Source organism: Emydura macquarii, unplaced genomic scaffold (assembly GCF_026122565.2).
Source record: "Emydura macquarii macquarii isolate MOO-44397 ecotype Brisbane River unplaced genomic scaffold, CSIRO-AGI_Emac_v2 contig_2636, whole genome shotgun sequence".
Lineage (NCBI taxonomy): Eukaryota > Metazoa > Chordata > Testudines > Chelidae > Emydura > Emydura macquarii.
Genome location: NW_027132773.1, coordinates 17,410,704 through 17,428,054, shown reverse-complemented (window position 1 = coordinate 17,428,054; position 17,351 = coordinate 17,410,704).

Below are 17,351 nucleotides of genomic sequence, written 5' to 3'. Positions count from 1 at the left end.
TACTACTACTACATTTTACCTCACAAATTTTGAGGGATTGGGCCACGCTGAATCTATTCTGGAAATGTTATTTTCTTTGGATTAGAAAATTTTATTTCTAAACTTTATTTAGAAATAAAATAAAAAAATAAAATTTATTTCTAAATTTTAGAATTTTATTTTCTTTGGATTAGAAAATTTCCAACAATTTCCAATTTCATGTTGCTTTTCTTGTCCACAGGGAGTCATGACTCACCAGCTGAGACACACTGCTATAGGATAAGGGTTGTTCTCTGGTACCTCATGACCTGATCCTTCAGCTGTGTCCATGCTGGGGGGAGGGAGGGGAAACCTATACTGGTGCAGAGCCTTATTGCAGCCTATGCTTCATTTGCATTTTAGAAACATTCTGTGGTTTAAGGGGTTGTTGCAAATGGGAATTATAATGCATAGAACACTTTTCTTTGAGAAAGTGTTTTCCAGTGATTATCAAGCCAGCTGTTTAGTACCATACAGCCATATGGAATAGGAGTAAAGAAATGTGAAACTAAATATGATCTAAATATGGTGAAATAGCATACCGATGTTCCCAGGGTAAGTAAATGTGTAGATTCATTAGTGAGATCCCTTTGTAAAACTTCACAATCTGCTTTGGACTTAACTATCTTGAGCAATTTTTGTATCATCTACAAATTTTGCCACCTTACTGTTCACTCCATTTTCGAGATCATTTATGAATAGATGGAACAGCACAGGTCACAGTAATAAATTCACAGTATTTATTTAGGTCGAGGGACTCCACTATTTACTTCTCTCCACTGTGGAAACTGACCATTTATTTCTACCCCACTGAAGTTAGGCTTACTGGTCTATAATTGCCAAAATCTCCTTCAGGGCCATTTTTTTTAAAATAGGTATTACATTAGTTACCCTCCAGTCATCTGGTACAGAGGCTGATTTAAGTGATAGGTTACATAGCACAGTTAGGAATTCTGTATTTTCATATTTGAGTTCCTTCCTAACTCTTGAGTGAATACGTCTGGTCCTGGTGACTTATTACTCTTTATTTATCAATTTGTTCCAAAACCTTCTCTCCTGACACCTAAATCTGGGACAGTTCCTCAGGTTTGTCACCTAAAAAGAAAAGGCTCAGTTGCAGGGATCTTCCCATATCCTCTGCAGTGAAGACTGATGCAAATAATTCATTTAGCATCTCTGCAATGGCCTTGTCTTCCTTGAGTGCTTCTTTATCACTTGATCATCCAGTGGCCCCACTGACTTATTGGCAGACTTCTTATTTCCGATATACTTAAAAAATATGCCGATTTTGTGTCCTCAGCTAGTTGCTCTTCACATTCTTTCTTTGCCTTCCTTACTATACTTCTACACTTGACTTATCAGACTTTAAATTCCTTTCTATTTTCCTCACTAGGATTTAACTTCCAATTTTGAAAGAATGCTTTTTTACCTTTAACTGCCTCTTTTACTTTGCTGTTTAGCCATGGAGACAACTTTTAGTCTTCTTGCTGGATTTTTTTTTATTTGGGGTATACATTTAGTTTGAGCCTTTATTATGGTATTTGTTATAAGTTTCCATGTAGTTTGCAGGCATTTCACCCTTATGACCGGTTCCTCCTAATTTCTGTTTAATTGGCTCTCTCATTTTTGTGTAACTCCTCTTTTTGAAGATAAATGCTACTGTGGTGGGTTTCTTTGGCCTTTTTCCCCATACAAGAATGTTCAATTTAATTACATTATGGTCACTATTACTGGGTAGTTCAGTTATATTCACCTCTTGGACCAGATCTTGTGCTCCATTTAGGACTAAAGCAAGAATTGCCTCTCCCTTTGTGGGTTCCAGGACAAGCTGCTCCAAGAAGCAGTCATTTATGGTATCTAGGAATTTTATCTCTGCGTCTGTTCCTGAGGTGACTTATACCCAGACAATATGGGGACCGTTGAAATCCCCCATTATTATTGGGCTTACTGTCTTTGTATGCTCTCTAATATCTCTGAGCATTTCACAATCACCATCGCCATCCTGGTCAGGTGGTTGGTAGTATATTTCTACTGCTATACTCTTATTGTCCAAGGATGGAATTTCAATCCTTAGAGATTCCATAGCACAGTTTGATTCACTTAAGATTTTTACTTTATTTGACACTATTCTTTCTTTCACACATAGTGCCACTCCCCCACCAGTGCGACCTACTTTGTCATTCCTGTGTGTTTTATGCCCTGATATTATTGTGTCCCATTGATTGTCCTCTTTCCACCAAGTTTCTGTGATGCCTATTATATCAATATCCTCATTTAATACCAGGCACTCGAGTCCATCTTAGTATTTAGACTTATAGCATTTGTATATAAGTCTACATTTTGTCAATATTCAGTTGCTTGTCTTCATGTGTTATATTTAAATATAAATATTTAAATAGTTTTTGTTTGATTGTTCCTCACTAGCTACTACCTATACTTTACCAACTTCTTTCCTATTCCCTTTACTAGAATCTAGAGTTCCCCCTTTAATAAATTCATCCTAAGGAATGTCTTCAGCCAAATCACATGCTCCTCCACACCTGTCAATTTCCCCCCAGCTCTTAATTTAAAAAATCATCTACAATTAAAAACTTATTATAACATACTTCTGCTGTAGTGTGAACATGGAAGTTGAATTGAATTAGAATACTGTAAAAGTGTATCCTGCTTCATGTCATTTCATGTTGTCTATAACTAGTTTATGCTGGGAATGGAATATATAACTCTGAGTATAAAAAATATATTAAAATGTGCTAAAAATATCACTTTACAGGGTACCTTATGCACTCTATATTTCAGTTGAGTTTCTTGGTAATTGTCATGTTATGTCACAAAATCATATCACAACAGAGTTGGGCTTGCAGTTATGACTTTTGAGACTTTCAAAAAATAAAATAAAAATAAATGTAATTGTTTATGTGCTGATTGTACTTATCCCACTTACCCTGACTAGTAGAGACATTCAGTAAGTATTGCTGAAGAAAATGAAAATGATTATTTGTATTTGTAGGTCATCTTTAAACATGTTTTTCACAAATGCACTAGTAGCAGCATTATGATGACACATTCTCTATCTCAAAAAAGCCTCCAAAATATTAATGTAGGTTTAGTTTTATAATGCAGCGAAATAATAAATTGAACCACAAAATATAAATAAAATACGTAAAGATGAAAAAGTATGCGTGAATATACATGAATAGAGGATACATAAGATTGGCAATATAATATGATTAACCCAATCACAAGGATAGGCCTTACTAACTCACAAGTGGTGATCTCATTAGAGAGTTACAGGGGTTTACACATGAGCAAGGAAATCATGTATAATGGTTGCTCATTACATACTCTATTTATTCCTAGGATGTCTTTTGAAAACCTTTATTTTTTTTCCCCTACTAAGGTTGGGACTAGTTGAGAAAAAGGGATAAACAGAGATCACAAAATTTTTCACTTCGACAATTGTTTGGGTGCTATTCACTAAAAGGAAAGTTTGTTAAGGCAAAGCTGAAAACTATAATTTTTCTTGCATGAGAGAACATGCATGTGCATTTTGGATCTCATTTGCTAAAGAAGACTTGGTAATTAACATACTGAGGAGTAGTAGTGAGACAAATGGAAATTAAAATCTCTATTTGATTGATTGATTTTGGTTTTGACTGTAAGATTCAGCAAAAAAGTCTTGATGAAAAAAATGTTTTCCAGTTTGGAAAATTGACCTGGGAAAAAAATCAGTTTTTCCAAAATCCCAAATAAAGGGCCTCATAGTTTAAGCAAAACTGAAAAAAAGTTTTTACACGTCATAACAAATATTTTCCATCAGGTGAAACTTATTCAATAGCTAGACCTGCTAGTATGTACGTAAAAACAGAAGCACCCACTAAATTACTTGGGAGAAATGGTGGAAGCTGTCACTTTACTTCTTCTTCTCCTACAAATCCTGGTTTAAACACAGTCGTCTAATGCTGTACAGGATTTTGAGTCATATAAATAACACCCAGGAAGGTTAACAATTGCAGGTTGTTGTGGAAAACCCCACTAAATTACCAGAAGCTGGGGATGTTAAGAAATTAATAATAAAAGGGAAAATTTTATAACATTTTTCTGAAATGTCTCCCCAATTTCTTTGACCAACCAAAAGAGCTGAATGAAATTTTTTGAATGTTGACATTTCAAATTGTATCAGAGAAGTTACGCGAGAATAAAAATGGACTAATACAATGGTCCATGGGCTTTTGGTCCAAACCAGAAGGGGAATACAGTCTTCTTTAGATAATGGTTGCCTTTTCCATCACAAAAATAGTGAAAATTTTCTTTGGTGCAAATTAATTTTTGGGGGGCTGAAAGATCAAGGTTTCATAATCCATCATTTTCACAATGAATTTTAAGAAATGGCAGAATACACGTTTGGCTAAAATCTCACAAAAATGCAGATTTTTTCTTGCAAATATTAACAAAAAGAACAAATTTTCAAACATCTATTTCCAATGCACAGTGTTATTTCCTGCACAGAAAGATCTTACAGGAGACACAGAAAATCTACATTGTTTGGGTCATTTCCTTTAAATTTAATGAAAATAGAGAGATTTTGTAGCAAATCTTGTATGATACACTAAGTATACAGTATGTAGTGCAGGTTAGCTGTGAATAAGATTTCAGTCATATCTATTGAGTTATTCCAGATTTACACTGGTGTAACAGACCATTCTGGTCCATCATATTTATTTGAATTTTTGTATTTGGGATTTTTTTTTAAATTAGAATAGTAGCTTATCCTACTTTTAATGCTGAGGAATACTTTCTATCTGAGGTCCCTCTTTCTCCGTGTATGTCTTAAAAATAACAGCAATAAAGATGAGCATTGCCAGTAGCACTCATTAGGTCAGACCTACAGTAAATCATACTGTAGGGGTTTTTTTCTAGGTATTGAAAAGTAATCTAAAATTCTGACATGAACTAACACTCACAATAGCATGATCTTATTCATGTCTGAAATGCCCCTACACCAGAGAAATTGAAGAGAGAGTCAGGCAATGTGATCAAACAGCTGACACCTCTCTGCATCGAAGGACTCTAGGTGAGCCATTATGGTCAGTGAAACAGATTGTGCAGCTACCTGTGTCAGAGAATCTGACTAGCTTTCTATATTACACATTTTTCAGGAATGAAAAGCACTATGCAAAAAAACTGATGAAGAAATTAATTTCTGAGTGAAACAATACATGCCTAATGTCTCTAAATACCACACTGAATCAATTATTTTAAATATTAGAGACATTTTCTGAATTACAGTATGCATGGCAGGGAAATGTAATATTTTTTACCCCAGTTATCAATAGTACAGCAGTGAGTTCAAGGAAGAGTTGGGCTAACAATACTTTGAGATGGCTGGCACATTACACATTCTGGAAATTCTAATTTTATGTAAATTTGGAAAATGTATGCATGTACCAGAGTCGCTCTTTGTTCATGCACTGTTTTAGCATGTCTAAGTAGGCGAGGCTGCCACACAACATGGTTTGCAAAACAGCAGCTGGTGGTGATTTGGTCCCTAAGGTACACTAATTTCGTCTGAAAAAGTATTCATATTTGTTATTTTATCACTACAGGGAATTCCAAAAATGTTTTTTTTAAATGTATTAACAGTTAGTTTACCAGCTTTATACAGTGAAACATTATGAAATTATACTAATTTTTCTGTATTTAGTGATTATGCTCCACATTTAAGGCTGATTATGGGTAACAAAACTTTAAAGTCAGAGGTTGAATGGTACATCCCTGAAATACTCATTTTATGTAGATTTAGAAAATAAATACATTCACAATGGTTTCTTCTTTGTTCAGCAACTGTTCTGCCATGTCAGCTTAGTGGTAGATGCCACACAGCAGGGGCTGTATAATTCTGACTGAAAAAGCAGATGAGGTTTAGCGTCATTTTAGTCCCTGTCAAGACCAGAGTTCCTATGCAAAGGGACACAGATTTAATACGTTTGTAATCAGGACACTTTAAACATTTAAAAGGGTTTGTGTTTCTGTTGTCAGATTATTTGTCAGTTGCATAACCAAGCAAGCAAGGGGGAAAAAAACCTGGGGGCCTATATTTACTGTGGTTTTTACATTGCTTCAGCCGCAAGAAGATTTACGGTGAACAAAACTTTGATGTGGGATGTTGAAATTGTGTTCTTGGAATCCTCATTTTGTTTATCTTCTTTCCAGACAGAAAGTGCAAAGATGGCTCAAAGTCTTGTTACCAATACGATGAGGTCAATACATGGAGAGCTTGATTGCCCCCTTTGACTTTAATAGCTCAGGATCAGGGCCATTAAGCCATAATTATGTTTTGGAAAAGTTGAGTTAGATTCTAGTTACTACAATCGATGAATTTTGTAGAAATTATAGCTTGGAAAAGAGACGACTAAGGGGGATATGATAGAAGTCTATAAAATCATGACTGCTGTGGAGAAATTAAATAAGGAAGTTTTATTTACTGCTTCTCATAACACAAGAACTAGGGGTCACCAAATGAAATTAATAGGCAGCAGGTTTAAAATGAACAAAAAGAAGTATTTCTTCACACAACACACCGTCAACTTGTGGAACTCTTTGCCAGAGTATGTTGAGAAGGCCAAGACTATAACAGGGTTCAAAAAAGAACTAGCTAAGTTCATGGAGGATAGGTCCATCAATGGCTATTAGCCAGGATGGGCAGGGATGCAAAACCATGCTCTGAAGTGTCCCTACCCTGTGTTTGCCAGAAGCTGGGAATGGGTGATGGAATGGACTACCCAATGATTACATGTTCTATTCATTCCCTCTGAAGCACCTGGCATTGGCCAATGTCGGAAGACAGGATACTGGGCTAGACGGACCATAGGTCTGACCCAGTATGGCTGTTCTTATGGTTCTAAATGTATGGCTTTCAGTAGAATACATTTCTTGTAATGCATACTACTGAAAACCTGCACTTCACTTATATTTTGTTTTGATTTTGTGATCATATAATTAGATAACTGCACAGATGTACTGAAAAAAATTCTTACACTATAAAAGTTGTACTTATACATGTTGAACAATCACAAAATTCCTCATGGTGAGAAATCTCCGGGGGATAATCGGTGAGTTATAACCACTTCAATCACCCCCTGCTGGACGCTCATCAGCCTACTGTGTGTAGATCGAAACATTGGGTCTGTGGCTTTTAAGCTCTCCAGGAACTGAATAGACTTCAAGCACTGTCTCTTTCTTTGGCCTCTAGGCTCAATTCATGCGCACAGACTCTGTCTGGCACCTCTTCTCAAAAGTGGTCCAGCTGCTGTAAGCCCCAAAACCAGTGCTGAATTCCTCAAGGCTACCCAGTAGCTTAAACACAACCACCTTGTAGTGTTACCCTCCTGGGTATTTTCGTTTACAGTTTAGCCCTTCAAGGACACATCATAGTTGAAGACAGCAAGATACAGACATTTCAGGGGAATTTCTAAACCAATCACTCTTTATTTTTAGACAGCACAATGGATAAACAGATCCATGCAAAATAAGAAACACCTGTACACCATTCTCTGCCTCACTTTCCTCACCACTCTTGAGCATTCTTTGTGATTTTGGCAATGTCCTTTCAGGGTTCCTGATAACCACTCCTGGACCTCTTTCTTCCGGCACTGGCTTATTTTGTTCTAGTTAGTGAGAGAGCAAGCTCTCCATGCCTACCTGGTTCTTTTATAACTTCCAGTCCCTCTGCTGTGTAATGCTCATGGTCACCCTCAAACCCATCATAGGTGATCAGGGTGCCCTGCCAGGTGATCTGTTTCTTGGTTACTGCCCATCTGAAGTCCAGATTTGAAAAACTGTGTTATTGCACCTTTGGCCACAGTCTTGGGTATAACCATTGTTCTGCTAGGGCAGGGTATATTCAGTTATTGATGGTCCTTAATGATCATCTCATTCAGAGGCAGACATCCAGATGCCAAACCCCTTCTTTTTGACACAAGAAGTGTGATGCAAGACAGTTTACGACATAAACATACATAGAATTCATAAAACCAAACTGGAATTCATAAATTTTACATAGACAGGTTTCCCCAAACTATTACAGTGTTAATTCAGTATATCCTCCTGTTCCATAATTAAGTATTAAGTCCTCTTGAATACCTATATCATTGACTCTTAGGAGATGAGACTGTGAATTCTTTATAACTATTACCCTGATGAGACAGACTATGGTATGTGTATAACCCAAATGGTATTAAATAAAGCTGGTGGGGAAATGTTTTGAATTTCATGAACAGTTTTCATCCAAATGAAAATGTTTTCATCAATTTTTTTCCAAAAGTTTTCAGGTTTTGTAAATAAACCAAAACCTGGATATTTTTTGGTTTTCAACAAACGAGAAAAGATTGTCAAAAACTCAAAAGGTTTGTGTTGTTGGTTGAAATTTTTTGGTTTTCTCTTTCTGACAAACAACAAACAAACAAAAACATTTTTTATGAAAGACTAAATTTTGTTGAAAATGGACGTATTCCATGGAATTTCAATTTTTATGAAAAAGCCTCTTTTTGGTGAAAAAAATGTAATTGAAACAGATTGGCCAGCTGAAACGTTAAGCTTAAATATTAGGTTTTCTTTCCCTCTCATAGGTGTGGTAGGGTGGCCTTCGTGCTCCAGTGGGCTGAGCGCTTTTTCAGTGTGCTAGGCACAAAATGGCCACCCAGGACTCCCACCTGTCTTAAGATGGCAGCTGTCTCGCCTCCGCCCTGTCTTCCTTCGGCCTTCACATGCCAAGCAGTGCCTTCGGGACCTTAGGTCCTAAGGTTGGGGTAGGGGGTGTTAAGTAGCCACTCCAACAGGCAAGCCCCCTGCTTTCCTCTGGCTCCTGCCACTCACAGTTTCTCCTTCTCCTTCTCCTTCTCCTTCTCCTTCTCCTTCTCCTTCTCCTTCTCCTTCTCCTTCTCCTTCTCCTTCTCTCCAAACTCTGCAAAGCTCCATACCTCCAAACTTCAAGAGCACCCTGCTTGGCTGGCAGGGAGCTTTTATCTGCTCCCAGGCAGCCCTTAATTGGTCTCAGCTGACCCTGGCCTCAACTGGCCCTAATCGGTCTCAGCTGACCCTGGCCTCAGCTGACCCTAATCAGCCTGAGGGAAACCTTGGGCAGCTGCTAGGGGAACAGGGCCTTGGCCATTCTTAGGCTAACATAGCGTCCTTCTACTACCTTCCGGTACCCCTGTCACATAGGGAAATTCTCAACCATTATTTCAGTGAGGGAATTTGTTTCCCCCTGAGTCTGAGGCCAGATTCTATCACCCTTATTCCCATTGATAGTACCTTATGCCCTAATCCTGCAAGCACTTATAAACATGAGCAGACTTTTCATTGAGTTATATATTTATTTACACCATAAGCACTGTTGGGTAGAAACCATCTTTTACAATGTTGTTTGTAAAATGACTAGCACAATGGAGTTTGGAGTGTGGTTGTAGCTGAATTGGCCCAGGGTATGAGAGAGACAAGGTAGGTGAGGTAATATCTTTTTACTGGACCAACGTCTGTGGGTAGTTAGTTTGTCCACTCTGGTTACCTTCTTCAGACCCAAGGGAGAGCTCTGTGAAGCTCGAAAGCTTGTCCCTTCCATCAACAGAAGTTGGTCCAATAAAAGATATTACCTCACCTATCTTGTCTCTAGCATAATGGGGCATGGCCTTGGTTGGTGTCTCTATGCACTACTATCATATAAATAATACATACTTAATGTGAATAAAGGTGGCTGAATTGGGTCCATTATATTTATCTGAAGCTCTTCAAATCAAGTTATTTATAACTTCTTATTGTTTCACATTTATTAAATTAGCTCATTTTATAATCCCTACAGGATTTTATTTTTCCACTTAGGTCCCCAGCCTTAGACTTAGGTCTACAAGCACTTAAGCATATGCTTAATTTTACTCATGTTCATAATTCTACTGAAGTTAGTGGGGTAGTCATATGGGTAAAATTAAGTATATAGGTGTTTGCAGGACAGAGGCCTTAGATGTCATATTTGGGAACTAACAGTTTTTAATAAATATATATTATTTACTTTATCCATATTAAAATGCATACAATTCAATAGGCACACATCCTCCACTGTCTGCAACCTTATAACAGTTAAAATTACAGTCTCATCAGTATTATAGGTATAAAGACAAACCTCTATATCCCCTCATAAAACCTTACACTTGTGATGGTCCAAATAGCAAATAAAATTCCAAAATAATATACAAGTTCCCTTAAATCCTAAGCCTTCTTCTCACTGCCTGGGATAAAAGATGGGTCTTGCAACATCTTCAGAAAGTTAATAAACACGTTATTTAATTTTCTTTTAAAAGTGTTATTATTAACAAATGTTTCCCTCAACTTGCTGCCTTTTCTCAGGGAAGCAACATGGCACATATTAAGGATTTTATTGTTCTCCTTAGAGATGAAGCACTCTGCTGTACTTTATGAATCTCTGACCCACTATTTTTATGTCATTACCGGCCATGTATAGGCCCATCCCACTTTGAACTGAACTGAAGCTTCTGAGAATCTTCCTCTCCATTTGTTCTCCTCATTGGACTAGATTTGGATATCATTTCATCTCAGCCATGCTTCCTAGTAAAGTGCATAATGAATGTGAAATCTGAGGTCTGCTGTTGTTGGTATTTGAGCCTAATGTCAAACTGCTTTTGCTGCTTTACTTTTGAAGTACACAATCTATATTGAATGCCCTTGACATACTACTTTTGGCAGGCTGTGACTTTTTTTCATGGCTGTGCCAAGCAATGTAGTTTCAGGCACGCAGCTAAATCAAATGTCATTAACAATCACCATCCCACATTCTGACCCATAATGTGGGGAATACAAATGTTGGCTACTAACCTGGAAAGAAAGCACCAAAGTAATAGTTCTGATTATCATTTCATAGTCAGGGACTGATTTATGCCTGAAATGAGGAAAGGTGCGGAATCCACCCTGGAACAAGCTGAACACCTGAGATATTGTGTTTCAGAGGTTCACAGTGCTTTCCAGGTATCCTGAGAGTAGGGAGGGAACATAATGTACAATACCCCTTTTTGGGGTGCAGCTTACTTCTCCTGTGAGGCTAGCCAGATCTACTGGCTGGTGCCCGGGGAAGAGGAGCCATGACTCTGCCTATTCTTTCCCATGTCCCCTTGCCCAATTGCTACCAAGTGGAAGCCGCTAGGGCGCAGAATGCTGGGACTGTAAATGAGTTGGGCCCTGTCATAGGCTGCACAAGGAGATGGAGTCCTTACTTCCTTCTATGCCTTAGTTAAGATACTCACTAAATTATATTTTAATTGTATTTAAATAATCAAGATCGAGTCTCGGTTCCTGATTTTGCAAACACACTTATGAATATCTTCATACTGGATCTACTCCTGTGCATAAAATTACCCATTTGTGTAAGTGTTTCCAGACAGAGCCTTAAATAATTATAGTGCACAGGGTGAAATAATACTTAACTTTATAGAATATGCAAATTATATATTAGAATGAAAAATGCCAGGAAATAATGTACATACAACCTAAGGAGCTAGAATATCTGAGGATATGTCTTCACTGCCATGGCAGCAGGCATTGATGCAGCGACATTGATTGAGTGGGTCTGTGTAGACCCGCTCAGTTGATTGGAGAGCGCTCTCCGGTTGACTGAATTAATCCACCTTCCCGAAAGGAGTAAGACTGTGTCGATGGGAGTACGTCTCCTGTTGACACAACGTCATGAAGTTGCCATGCTATGTGAACATAAGTACATCGACGGGAGATACACAGGCTACATTATATAGATACGCCACCACCAGGGTAGACCAGGCCTCAAACAAGAGACTAGCTATAGCTCTCCATTAATAAGTAACTTCACATTTTAATAACAATGTTTAGTTACAACTAAATTAATATTAAATACTTCTGTACTGAGTAATATTTACAGAGAAATTTTGTCAGTAATAGTTATTTACACACCTGTATGATTTATATTATAGTTGTTTGTTTTCTTCTGACATTTTTGTTTAGTGTGTTAAAAATATATTCTTGGTATTTGCCAGCTTGCATTTAATCCTACAGCCAACATGTTTTCCTAATCCCAGTCCTGAAGGGGACATCTTGGACTCAATTCGATGCACTCCATGCGCTGACATTGGTGCTTCAGAATATGCACCTAGCATTTGGATTATGGCAAATCTAGCTCCAAGTCTGAAGATGTCAAATGTAGCACAATCAGAATATATCAAATTAGTGGTGTAAATCCATACTTACCTTTTCTACTATTTAGAAAGTCTCATTATTTCTCAAGGGTCAAAATTAATGCGTTAGGCTGTTTGTGTGCATATGTCTGAAAGCCAGAGGTTTTGAGGAGATGGACTGCAAGACACAGCTTTTGCACATTCCTTCAACACCTGCTGAATCTAGGCTGTGCACATCCTCTGTGACCCAAGCTACAGAGAGGGCACTCTGGGGTTGGGCCTAGGGTCAGAAAGCATGAGCTGTGTATTTTAGCATATCTGCCTTTCATGTATTTTAGCATATACCCTCCCCTGCTGGGATTATTCATATTACTGGCATGACTAATCTCCATGTGCAGTTATGGGCTCACCCTTCGACCAACCTGAATATGGACCCACACTGAAGAAGAAAAATTGGGAAGGGTCTGCTTTGCCCTTCCTCTCAGTTAAGAATTTGGCCATAGTGACCCACCCTTTTGTCATCAAAAGACTGGGGATTACTGCAATTCATTGCCTGGGGGACAATTGGAAGCAACACAGAATGAAGTGGCCCAGTTCCTCAGGACCATGAGCACAATATGCCAGTCCTCTGATCCCTGCACTGGGTCCTGGTGGACTCGATAGAAAACCCTGGTATCAATGGACACCTATTGCCATACACAAATGTCATCGAGGGTCAGGATCATTTTCGCCTGTAATACACTGGCACAGGTATAAGAGAATTTTGTCCTATCATTTTGTGGTTGTCTTCCAGAAATGAGAAATGCACCTCATGTGTTTTCCCTACACTTCATCCCACCTCTTCCATGAGGAGCAAACCTCCTTTCCTTGCTGCAGTGATAGAGCCTTATTCAACACTCCATTTTTATGTCAATGGAACTCCATGGATTTCAGTGGTGTTAAACTAGCATAAAACTGGAACACTGCAGTGGTAAATCAGATCCAGAGGTTTTTGTTTTGGACCAGAAGGGGATATAGTATTTTTTTGGGTAAGATTTTCTAACTTCATGATGAAAATAGAGCATGTTTCCTTTGTTGCAACTTTATAAGATTTTTGAACAATTTCCATATTCCATATTTTTCTACTGACAATTGTACCCTCTGGCTCTGCAAAGAGAGGCATGCCTTATGGACAACATTATTTACCAATTGTTTTCATTGTCATTCATTTCTGTGTGGCACTGGAGACATGAGGAGACTAAAGGATTCAAACCCCATGCCTAGCAAGAGTTAATTCATTGACCAGTTCTCTGCACTGGAGACAAATTTCTGATAGACTTCCATGTCATTTCCTATAAAATGTCACAATGAGTCAAACATCTGGTAGCACCAACATGATCAGTACCTATTTACGTACTAAATTTTGATCACAGTTATGGATATTTTGACAATTATGTGAGCTGTATATGATTTTCAGTCACCACGAACAATTCTTGATAAATGCATTTTATACAGTTATTACCTCTATTTGTTAATTGACATTCTGTTTTATCTTTCCCAGCAGCTGTTTGCCTTTACTTCTAGAGGATAATCTACTATCAGATTATTTGTTTTTTTGGAATCACAGGACTGAGTGTTCTGGATGTGAAAACTTTTCACCATTGTTCAGAATCTCTTTCCATATATTTTATATAACAAATTAAATCCCACTTTAAAGATATGTATGAGTAGGATTTCTTTACAGTAGCTATTATTTCATTTAAGATTATTGTTACAGTTGTAGAGAAGACAGGAAGCCACAGTCATCCCTTGTATTACTATAGTGAAGTCACTTTTAAGGTGTAAATGCACTTTAAGGTTGAGCTACAATCACCCAGGTGGCACACACCTTGATACTTATATGATCCCCATCACCAGAGGTTGCCTATACTTTTATGTTAATAATATTTGTTAATTAAACTTTTTATTATAACAAATGAAGCAATATTACATGAGTTTACAATTAAAAAGGAACAGAAGGAGAGAAAATTCTACATACAGGCGGAGCAGCTCAGTTTAGGATTTTGAGGGACAATAAAAACTTGGAATTTCTGCCCTTTAACAGGTTGATGTTTCATCTTTCATGTTCCTTTACTTTTCTCTCCACCTGCTTTCTTAAAGCATTTAATTTTCCTAATTTTTTTTTAAAACAAAACATAACAACAATATAAGGAAAATGTAAATGTGGGGAGGGAATACAAATCAGCTGCTGACATATACGTCCAGAGAAACGGGAGGAGATTGAAAGTTCCACGGGCCTATTAGCTTTCTGCATCAAGCAATTTATGTTAGGTAAGGACGGATCTGTTAAGAAAGGCCAAGTTAAGGATTGTCAAAGGGAATGAAATGGAGTTACATACCTAACTCATATTGACTTTCCTTGGTTTAGCTTTCCTTAATAAATCTGTTCTTTGATAAAGAACTTTTGATCTCCACCACCTTCACTGAAGGAACTTCAACTAGAGGTAACTGGTAGATGGAGTTTACAAACTCTGCCAACATCTCTAATAGACCAGGGCATCTTTAATGTGTCTGTCTTTGTCCAAATTGTCCTTAATCTCAATTATGACTGAAAAATTAAGAACACCTGAAACTAGAAAGATCATTTTTCTATATAAAAGGCTAATCCTAAATCATTCCATAACATTTCAGACAGTTACAAACTTTTTAGCCTTTAGGGAGACTATAACTATGAGAATAAGCACATTTTCTGTTATCCAGAAAGATTACAAAGTATCCTCGCAAAAATCCTAGTTCTATTTTTAATTAATTGTATTTGGCGTAGGTGTGTTCAGTGCTGAAAACCTTTCTCCTTTCTTTTACCTAGGTTGTCTGATAAATATAGTCATTCAGAACTAATGAGGGAGATTGGCTCAGAGTTCTCTTTTATATATTTGAGAAAGCAGTAGCCATCCAAAGCTTGAGACTCCCAGTAAAAGAATCCAGGGAGTGTGGGGTAGGGAGAGATATTGAATGCAAAACTTTGCCAAATGACTTTGAATGGATAATTTTGTTATGTTTACTACTATTTTGTGAAATAATAAAATTGTGAGAGATTCTTTAAGTGATAAAATAAATTAAAGATAAAATTGTGAGAGATTCTCTAACTGTCCTTTTTGCTTTTGAAAAGCCCCCACCTCCCTAATAAGCAACTAGCTGTAAAAAAGACAAAGGACTGAGTTTCCCTCCCTTCATTCTTATTAGTGTAGTAAAATCCATGTGGTTGGGTCTTAGGTGATCACTGTTCTGCAGGGTAAGGAAAGGCAGCATAGGGGTGAGTCATACCACTAAGGGACACAACCCAGCTGGCCACCAATTTTACTTTTATTATAATACATTTTTAAATGTGAAAATCTTAAAGATAAAGAGACGTATCGGGCAACATCCATGATTAGGTGGGTTACTAACAGCAACAGAGATGATGATGCCCAGCACTCTTTACCCCCGCCAGGAGTTAAAGGAGAAGGAATGTGTTTTCCTGTATCCCAGGTGAAACTGCTGCTTTCAAAAACAAAACTGACAACATCAAAAGGAAGCAAAGTATCCTGTTACCTGTTACCTAGTTACATTTCCATTTAGATGAAAGTCCATAGCATGCATATTACTATCTTGGGAGTGACTATAGAGGAGCACAACATGGAAATCACGGTTGCTTCTGATGTTGTTGTTGAGGGGACTAAAGGAAAGGTTACTGTTTACTAGCACAGACTGGATGTATTCTGTATTATACCTTCATTGCGATGTCTCTCACATATAATATTACCCCAAACAGCAACATTTGTCTTCTTAAGGACCATATTGGTTAGTGTAAAGGCAGTGTATAGCTCAGTATGCCGGTGCATTTCCTCAGTAAAGTACATTTTCAAACATTTGTGTGCTTCAGTAAATAAAAGCAAATTCACTATGTAAACAAGTTCAAAACTGCCTTTGCAAGTTAATAATCAAAACCCCGTATGAATCACCTTTTTTCTCTCATAAACTAAATTGTATTTTGCTGGAGTCTCAGTATTCTTAGTGTGAGTTCCTCAACATCCAATAGTGGCTATATTGGCCAGGCTGCTGCTCTGGTTTTCCTCCAGTGTCACATATTTTAAAAAGGTGGAAGGGTTACTAATAGCAGGATTGTTGGGATATGATTTCATTTATAGCTCTGAAATTCATGTTGACTTAAGCCACCTCTAACACAGAAATAAATCATGTATCTGAAGCAGCTTATTGTACATAGCACGTATGTGTGTGTGTGATTATACAGACATACATACACAGGTGAAGAGTGAATCTCAAAAGAATCAAGAGGTTTTATTCAGTTTGGATAAGCATATACTTATCTAAACCATTTCGGAACTAACCAAGCCTCTTTGTCATGCAAAATTAGGATGGAAACTATAAAAGTATGGTCTTCCTCATGGTAATTTCACCTTCACCTCTTGTCAACACAGAATAAAGCTGCAGAGCTCTGTCATCCATGAGAGTTTTAAAAAGTTAACAGAATTTTTTGCACCTAGAAAAGGACTTCAAGATATAGTACAGAAATACATAGACAGTGGATACACACAACATCTAAATAACAGGTATTAAAAATGCAGAAATGTAGTGTATTTTCATAGAGGTGTATATGGGGTTTTGTAATGATTTGAGACGCTCAAATATTGCAGGTTATACTTATTTGTTTTTAAGGGAAGGCTACATATACGAACCATAGTTGGAATCTTAAGCTAAATAAAACTACAGTTAAATCAAATATTTTCTGACTCATATTGAGTTGTCTGATTTAGGTCCTGCAGGGTGCAGTGTTACCTTGCCTGGTGAGCTGAATAATTATTTATAGACTCAGTGAACATTAAGGTCACCCCTTATCTAACTTTACACAGGCTGTTGGGCTAGCTGCTCTTGAAGAGATTATTCTGCTGAGTAACATGCTCCCATATTGTAGGTCAGGGGCCAGCTGCCTTTTCTTCATTCTGGAAAGATGGTTTGAAAATGCTGGAACAATGGGTTTACACCACATTGATTTTATAATCCCTAATCTAGTGTGTCTACAGGGGACTATAATTCTATGTAACAGGCATAAAACAAAGAGATAAATGTTACAATTTTAATGAAAAT